We start from the raw sequence: 9,810 nt of genomic DNA on the forward strand, positions 1-9,810 counted from the left end.
TGTATTTGCGGTTGATGAGATAAGCAGAGAGAAGGCCAACTTATGCACTTACAGAACAGGTAGATACAGTAAATTCTTCCCGCTAAAGCATAGCAGTTGATTTTGTTTTAATCTGAGTGCTGTCCTAGCTTTCTGTTTCTATGATTTAAAATCATGACCAAACCTAAACAGGAAATGTTTTCTATGGTAAAAAGGAGTAGGTTTATTACTTCATCTTATAGCCTATTTACCACAAGGGAAGTTAGGGTAGGAACAAAAGGCAGGTACCTAAGGACAGGAATTGCAGAAGCACCACAAAGAAAAGCTGTTTGCTGGCTTGCACGGCATGCTCTCTTACACAATTCAGGACCACTGTCCACAGAGGCTGGGTCCTCATATCATTTACCAAGAACAAGCCCCACAATCTTCTCAACTGAGGTTCCCTCTTCCCATATGAATCTAAATGTGTCAAGAAGACAGAAAACTAACCAGCACATATGTCTTACAACATTCAAGTAGAAATAGTAGGAAGATCCTGGTGTCGAGCTAAGGAGAGAGTTCTGGTTTTAGGAAAAGATATATGTGACTCACTAACAAAACTATAGGAATATATTTAAAAATCATCTACAAGTTAACATGTGTGGAGTAAGAAAAGAGAACAAAATGAAGAACAAACTTGCAAGGAATAAATAGGAGGAAAAGGTCTATAAAGATTTAACATAAGGCCATCGTCCCAGGGGTAAGGAGTAAAGTGTATCACCAAAACAAAGGGAAGAGAGAGATCTAAGAAAAAGGTTACAGTCAAGTGTATAAAAACACTATAAAAACGTGGCAAAATGCCCACTGAATTAAGCATTTCACCCATGTTCTTCCAAAGTTGACCATTTAGTACTGTATGAGCACAATAGCTCTCAAAAATGAGTTAAATTAGAACACCATCAAACTACCTACTAAAGCTCACTCATCTTTTTGTAAGATGGAGGCCTAACTCAGCAGAGTTCTTGCCACAGGATGCCAGTTTAACCCTGGAGTGCAGAAGTACCATGGTTCTTGCTGTTCTACACTACCTTATGCAATTTACTGGCCTGTGCAGAGAAACTCAAAAATACTTAGTGAATGATGCCTTTCCATTAATCTGTCTGAAGATGATTATTACATTATTCCTTGCCAGATCAGTCCCTAAAATACAGAGCAGTGGTTCTCAGCCTTCCTAATGCTGCAAACCTTTAGTACAGTTCTTCATATTGTGATTCCCTAACCATAAAATTATTTTTATTGCTACTTCATAATGATCTTCAGCAATCCCCTTCTCTGAGGGGTTTCTGCCTACATGTGGAAAATCACTGATACAGACAGTACTAATGATTTTGAAAAAGCTTTTGGACAACCCAGATGTCCCTCAACCAAAGAATGAATAGTGAAAGTGTGGTACATCTACACAATAGTTATGATTCAGCTATTAAAAACAAGGACATCATGACTTTTCCAGGCAAATGCATGGAACTAGAAATTACCATGCTGAGTGAGACCCAAAGAACATTCACAGACCCAAAAAAACATACTTTGTCTATACTGATAAGTGGATACTAGCCAAAAAGTACCGAATACCCATGATATAACCCACAGACCATACAAAGTTTGACAAGAAGGCCCAAGTAGGGATGCTTCAATCCCACTTAGAAGGGGAAACAAAATAATCACAAGAGGCAGAGGGTATGAGGAGGGGAAAGGGGGAACAGAATCAGGTATTGGGGAGGAGACAGGAGAGAAGCTCAGAGGGCCAGGAGAATGAATAGAAATATGCAGCTGTGAGGGGTGGGAGACAGGGAGAGCCTACAGAAGGTCCCAAAGACCGGGATGTGAGGCTCCCAGGACTCAATGGGGTTGACCTTTACCAAAAATGCCTAACAGTGGGAGAGATGAAACCTGAACACCTACCTTCAAACTTTTTGACCCAGAATTGTTCCTGTCTTAAAGAAATGCAGAGACAAAAATGGGGCACAGATTGAAGAAACGGCCATCCAGTAACTGGCCCAGTAACTAATCCAGCTCATGGGGGAGGAGGGAGGGACCAAACCCTGACAATATTCCTGATGCTTACAGCATCAGTTGTTGTATTGTTGTGCTTACAGCAATGTTGTCCTCTGAGAGGCTCTACCAGCCACTCACTGAGACAGATCTACATCTACAGACAACGACTGGATTGAGGTCAGGGACTCCAATGGAAGAGTTAGGGGAAGGATTGAAGGAGCTGAAGGGGATGGCGACCTCATAGGAAGACCAACAGTATCACTAACCTAGATCCCTGGGAGCACCCAGAGACTAAGCCACCAACCAAGCAAGCAGCAAACATGGGCTGGTCTGTGACCTCTGGCACATATGTAGCAGAGGAAGGCCTTGTCTGGCCTCAGTGGGAGAGAGACTTGATGTCCCAGGGAAGAAGGATGTGGGGGGTGGGGGAGTGTAAAAGGGGAATCACCCTCTCAGAAGCAAAGGAGAGGGGGATGAGGTGAAGAACTCTTATGGGGGGGAACAGAAAGGGGAGCAACATTTGGAATGTAAATAAATAAAACAATTAAAAAAATAAAAAGCCTTTGGTCCTTTAAAAGCGTTCATCAGCAGATCAGAGGGATGGCTCAGTAGTTAAAAACCACCCAAGTTCAGCTCCTAGCATGCCATCAGGCAGACAGTTACTGCTAACTCCAGTGTCTTACTGCTGTAAGAAGACATCAACCATGACATCTCTTATAAAAGAAGACATGTAACTGGGACTTGCTCAAAGTTTCAGAGGTTCAGTCTATTATCATCATGGCACGCAGAATGGTAACATACAAGCAGACATGTTGCTGGAGAAGGAGCCGATAGTTCTACATCCAGATCTGCAGGCATCGGGAAGAGAGCTAGACGCTGGGTCTAGACTGAACTTTTGTAACCTCAAAGCCAACTCACACTGACATAATTCCTCCAGCAAGGCCATACATACTCCAACAGAGCTACACTTCCTAGTCTCAAGTAGTACCTCTCCCTGATAATTAAGCATTCAGGTCTATGAGCCTACGGGAGACGTTCTTACCCTCTACACCCAGCTCTAGCGGATGCAACACCCTCTCCTGGCCTCTTCAGGCATCCACACTTGTAAGCACCTACATATGTACATAACTAAAAATATGGGTCACTAAAAAAAAAAAAAAAATCACACTGGAAAAAGTCTGGAATTACTCTTGTATGATGATTATCACCATGAAGTTAATTTCTTCTTGAAAACCATGTAGAAATTTATGATTAAGTTTCCTAAATCAACACAAAAGGTACATTTATTCCTATTTATGAATAAGAGAATTTAATACTTCTACACAGTTCCATATACATGATTTTCATTTGTAGATGGACAATTAGATTGGTTCTATTTCCTTTCTGTAGTTAATAAATAATAATAAAACTGTTAAAAAAAAAAAAAGCCAATGACTTTATGTAATTCTTAGGCAAATGCGTGGAACTGAAAAGTACCACCCTGAGTGAGGGCAGTGGCTATTCCTGGTTGTCAACTTGACTATATCTGGAATGAACTACAATCCAGAATTGGAAGGCTCACCTGTGATCCTGATCTTGAGGCTGGGAGAAACAAGTTTCTGACCTGGACCTTGGCATGAAGATCTTGAGGCACAGTGGCTACAAATCTTAGGACACTAAGGCAAGATCTCTGAGTTCAAGGTCATCTGGGACAAAGCAAGTCCCAAATCCAGGGGTGGTGGTACACACCTTTAATCTCCCAAATCCAGGGGTGGTGGTACACACCTTTAATCTAGGACACTTTCTGTTGGAGACAAGCATAAGGACATTGGAAGGAAGGCTCTCTTTTTACCTGCTTGCCTTGTGGGACTGAGCAACTACTAGATCCTTAGACTTCCATTCCCAGCAGCTGTTGACCACTGTTGGGAGTTGGACTACAGACTATAAGTCACCAACAAATTCCCTTACTACATAGACTACTCATAAATTCTGTGGCTCTAGAGAACCCTAATACAGTGAGGTAACCCAATCACAAAAAAACATGCATAGTATGCACTCACTGATAAGTGGATATTAGCCCAAAAGCTCGGACTACCCAAGATACAATTCACAGACCATGTGAAGCTCAAAAAGAAGGAAGACCAAGGTGCAGATTCTTCAGTCCTTCTTAGAAGGAGTAACAAAAACATTCACAGGAGAAAACATGGAGACAAAGTTTGAAGCAGAGACTGAAGCAAAAGCCATCTAGAAACTGACCAAACCCAGACAATATTGCTGATCCCAAGAAGTGCATGCTGACAGGAACCTGATATAGCTGTCTCCTAAGAGGCTCTACCAGATCATGACAAATACAGAGGCAGATGCTCATCACATTTAACTGAGCAGGAACAGGGTCTTTAATAGAGGAGTTAGAAAAAGGATTAAAGGAGCCGAAGGGGTTTGAAACCCCATAAGAACAACAATATCAACCAACTAGAACTCTGAAGGACTAAACCACTATCCAAAGAGTACACATGGATGGACCCATGGCTCCAGCTGCACATGTAGCAGAAAATGGCCTTGTTGAGCATCAATGAGAAAGCCTTGGTTCTGCCAAAGCTCGATGTCCCAGTGTAGGGGAATGTCAGAGCAGGGAGGTGGGAGAGGCTTGGTGGATAGTGGGTCACCCCATATTAGTAGGGGGTGGGGGTGGGATAGGGGGCTCATGAAGGGGAAACCAGGAAAGGGGATAACATTTGAAATATAAATATATCCACCACCCCACCACCCCCCCAAAAAAAACAAAGCAAGAGCTAAAGCATGTCAAGACTAGACTCAAGCTGAATTACAAACTTGAGAAAAATCAAGGGTTGGCTCAGTGATTAAAAGCACTGACTGTTCTTCCAAAGGTCCTGAGTTCAAATCCCAGCAACCACATGGTGGCTCACAACCAACTCTAATGGGATCTGATGCCCTCTTCTGGTGTGTCTGAAGACAGCTACAGTGTACTTATATATAATAAATAAGTCTTTTTTAAAAAGAGAGAAAAATCAAACTCAGAAAACAAATGTTTCAGCTTATCAATCTACATAGAATGAAGATAGATATTGTGACTATTCTATCTAATTTTAACCCACAAACAAACAACAACAAACCCCACAGGTAGCAATTAGACTGCACTTGTGATGCCACACACACCAAACTCGGAAAAGACTGCACTTTTCTTTTAAAGTAAAGGAAAACAAATACAGGAGTCCACTTCATCTACCAACAGCACCTCCTTAGCATAGGCACTTCTTTATTTAAAATAATAACATTCTAGAGTCCTCTGATTGTTAAACTTACAATCCTCAACTCCATAACCCAATGCAGTCACTTCTCTGTGTTGTGGGGGAAAACCCAACACAACAGATTTCCCTACCAAAAGCTATGCTCAGAACGATGTTGCTAGGAATTTGAAACAGAAGGGGGTGGGAGGTTAAGCATAGAACAGAAAATCTGATCTTGTGGCCACGACATGTGGGCAATCCCGCTGGAGTTTTCACCCCAACCCCCACCTACAAACTTAGGTGGCCGGGGACGCGCAGCCGAGGGATGACAGCTTGGTTTACCAGTGCTCTTCCGGACTCTGAGACCCGCCCGACAACACACGCCGGCTCCGCCACCCACGCCCTCCCTCTCCCCAGCTCACCTCAGCCCCGCCGCCACACGCGCCTCTGGCCTCCAGAAGATTTGCTTCCTCTACTCACTCCGGCGGAGCGACGGGCTGAGCCCCGACTTCCTCCGCGGAGCACGCGGGCCGGCGGGGGTCGCTCGCTGTCACAGCTTAGTGCGCGAGGGCTACCCAGCAGGCACTGACCCACAAACCCACTCACCCGCGCCGAGAGACGAGGAGGGGCGGGGCGGGCGCCAGCCATACGTCACCGGCCGCGACGCCAACGTCGCCACGTCAGCACCCGGCCGCCCTCAGCCCCGCCCATGAGGGGGTGGGATCGGGTGTCGTCTACGCTTGCAGGTTTCAGTTCTGTTTCAGTGGTCGGCCAACACATTCCCGCTGCCTCCTCTTCCCCTCCCCAATCCCTGCTTGGCTCTGGTAACTGCATAGAGGACTTAATTCTTTCCTAGGCAGAACAAGTGAGTCAGAGTCCGGAGGTTACTAGACGGTCCCGCCCACCTGCTGGAGGCTCAAGTTTCGTTTTCCCTGAGTTTTCCCTGAGTACTTTCTCCACTTAGTACTTCTAAAGTTATTTCTGACCATCAAAACAAATCATCTGATGATCGCTCGGTGCGACAGGCAAATTTAGAAAAGCTAACCTAAAAAAAAAAAAAAAAAAGCCCAAATCATTGTTAACTTTGAACTGATGAGCAAGAATGCAGATGTGGTATTGTCCTAATTAACTCACTAGAACCCTCCCCCCCCTCTCCCTTTTTCTTCCCTCCCTCCCTCCCTCCCCCCTCTTTCTCTTTGTGTGTGTAATGTATATGTTTGTATATGCATGTAAAGGATGATGTTGACTATCTTTATGACTTTACATCTGGTAAAAATTGATTAAACAATTTCTGTCTCTGTCTCTGTCTCTCTCCCTCTCTGTCTCTCTCTGTCTCTCTGTCTCTCTTTCTCTGTCTCTCCCTCCTTCCCTCCTTCCCTCCCTCCCTCCCTCCCTCCCTCCCTCCCTCCCTCCCTCCGTCCCTCCCTCCCTCCCTCTCTCTCTCTCTCTCTCTCTCTCTCTCTCTCTCTCTCTCTCTCTCTCTCAAATAGAAACAGCAACAGAGTTGATTGAATAATAAACTTCACTAGCCAGACCCACTGGAACTTTTGTATATCAGACTGACTATGGTAAGAGCTCAATATCGATAAAATCAGAGATTAAGATAACACAGGTGAAGTATTAATGAAACTCGGTGAGATTCATTAAGAGGAAAAGTTACTGGACTGTCAGCAATATGAAAGACCCATCTTCTGATAAAAGTTTGTCTAGTCTGACCTGAACTTTATGAGAAAACCAACAAAACACATTTTGAGAGTCCCTTCTAACACAACCCAAAGAACTAGATGCACTATAGAAGCAATATATGACCATCCCAGTCTCGACATTTCTCTCTAAGCAAATGCTGAATGATTACATAAGAGGAATTTGGGGAGAAGCATATTAAAAGAATTACTGGCTGGTTTAAATAGAAGTCCAGCCTCATGACTGGAGGAATCTACTTGTATGTTTACAGTTTCAACAGTTTACAGTCTAACTCGTTTTATCTTCAGACTAGAATTTGTGATCCCAAAGATTCTTGGTCTCACTAGAGAAAGAATTCTAACAGAGATACAGAAGAAACTTAAGCCAAAGCAACTTTATTATAGTAAAAAAGCAGAGGCAGGTTCCCAAGTGGAAAGGCCACCTGAGAATCCAAGCAGAGGTGATGTGAATCAGATAGAAATATTTTGCTAATTTTAGACACATAATTGTGGAATTTTCAGAAACAGAGCATTTCCAGGAAGCAGGGAAGAGTGATTTGAACAAACGTGGAATTATAGGAACAATCGATTTCAGAGTGGCATGTACATTAAGACCACAACTATAAATGAGATGCTAATTAATTTCTGGCTGAACTTTTGGGTCTCAGAGTGTCTTCAGCATGCAGCTAACACTCGTACAGAGTACAGCCGAAAGTAATAGCAGACTGGCACTCAGTCCAGCTGGATAAAGCCACCACCATCTGGTTAGATTTATGTTTTGTTTTTCACCATCTCCTCCACCTTCACAGTAAATGACACAAGATAAATAAGTAAAAACAAAAATGGAAAGGGGGTGACATAAATAGTTTAGATTATACCCATCAGAGGTCCAGAGGATTCAAAGAGATGAAAATTGAAAATGTACTACCTGAGTGTCCACTATGCTCAAGCCACTAGCCCAACCTTCCCAAATTAAGATAAATAAAATACATGGCACATTTTGAAAACTTAAGAGGAAGGTAGCTTACATTTTATTTTTATTTTTTAGGTAATCTCTTGTACGTTGGGCCAAATAAAATATAATTACTTAAGGGCTCCTACTTTTTTAAATGTAATCGATAAACTATAAAATGATGCATGTAATTTAAACCATACTTCTACACAGTACCAGACTGGAAGGAAATATACTTTCCTAGTTCCCTAAGAAATACTTTTGGCCACTTTGTATTCTCAGGAATGTTTTCCGAATGTTTACTAAAAGACAGTCTACTAAAGATGGCTCCTACTTTGGAGAAGGAAGAATGTCTAGAAAGTTTTTAACAGACAAAGCTAAAAGCAAATGCATTCTTGTAAATAGCAACCCATCTGCCTATACTAAGAGGTTATTTTAGTATTTTTGTTATCTTCAATTTTATCTTTGTGTGTGCTTGTGATGTATATGTGTGGCACATTTGGTGTGTGTGTGTGTGTGCATCTGTGTCTTGTTAATACCTGAAAGAAACATTTTCTCTTCAGGTCTTTTATGTCGTTTCTTATGAAAGGAGCCAATAAAACTATGGGTAAATGTTAGATACAACATCCCTGCCACTCATCTTCAAACTATGACATTTGTGCTTACATAAAGCATAAGCAAAGTCTCTTAAACTTTTTTTTCATCATTGTACAGCTTGTTACTTTCACAATGACAGCCAAGTTTTTATGACTCAGAAAATCCTTGATATCACTAACCTAGGCCAGTCCTGGCAGTTTCTGGCCTCTGTACAAGCTAATCTAGACCTAGAGTGTTTTCAGCCTCTGAGACTTAATGCTGAACAAGCTCACTCTTTCTTGTTCTTTTCTTTTTTTTAAAGATTTATTTGTTTATTTATAAGTACACTGTAGGTGTCTTCAGACGCACCAGAAGAGGGCATCGGATCCCATTACAGATGGTTGTGAGCCACCATGTGGTTGCTGGGAATTGAACTCAGGACCTCTCAGTGCTCCTAACCACTGAGCCATCTCTCCAGCCCTGGGAAGATTTCTTAAAAAGAAAAAAAAAATCACAAAAGATAGTAAATTTGGCTCTATTTTTACTATATATTTATATATTCACTAATCCTCAGCATAAAGGATGACCGGGCACGGAGCTGGAGAGGTGGATCAGCTGTAAGGAGTGTAGAGGACCTTCGTTCTCACACTTACGTCCTCACAGCTTCCTGTGATTCCAGCTCCGGGCTTTTGGCTTCTGTGAGTATCCGAACACATGTGACACACGCGTAGACATACACATGAATAAAAATAGAGAAATTAAAAAAAATACATCCAGGTCGAGTGGCCCATATGAGACAGAGTCAGGGAGGTTACTATTTGTGGCCAACTTGGCCCAGTTGGCTTTGAGACTATCTATAAAAAAAAAAAAAAAAAAAGCCACTACCACTCAGAGGCAACTTTCACAACCCTTATACTGGATAAAAGGTCAGTATTCAAGATCTGCACAGGGACATTACATCCCCACCTGAGAAAGCTCAATAGAAAGATAAAAATGTGGACAGGAATTTCTACTGCGCAGGAATCTAATCAGCTCAACAAACTGTTAAACTACCTCGTTAATGGTCAAAAAAATGCACTTCATCAAAAGAAGAACAGAGTGACACCCAACCAATGAGATGCTCGAAAAGTTTGTAGTTTAATAGTAAAGGATTGGTAAGGCCTGAAGTAGAAAAGAATGTGTACATTTCCCATGGGAATTGGTGTAGCTACTTTAGAAAACAATGGAGCATAAACACTCTTCTCCCTGAGGATGCTACGGTCCCATTCTCTAAGCTCCTGTGATCGAACACCTGACTGGAACAAAGGAAGAAAGACTTTATTTTGGCTCACTGTACACTTGTCTGTCATGACAAGAAGATATG

General features: G+C 42.4%; 1 protein-coding gene across 1 annotated transcript in view; it reads right to left on the reverse strand.

Annotated features, from left to right (window-relative positions):
- ASCC3 (activating signal cointegrator 1 complex subunit 3) overlaps positions 1-5,822 on the reverse strand; it is a 228,484-nt gene extending 222,662 nt beyond the window's left edge. Inside the window, exon 1 of the mRNA XM_080938316.1 lies at positions 5,660-5,822. The gene's annotated coding sequence lies outside the window, so the exon portion shown is untranslated. The remainder of the gene's footprint in view (positions 1-5,659) is intronic.
- Between the last annotated feature and the right edge of the window lie 3,988 nt (positions 5,823-9,810).

The sequence above is a fragment of the Micromys minutus genome, assembly GCF_963924665.1.
Source record: "Micromys minutus genome assembly, chromosome: 25".
Classification (NCBI taxonomy): domain Eukaryota; kingdom Metazoa; phylum Chordata; class Mammalia; order Rodentia; family Muridae; genus Micromys; species Micromys minutus.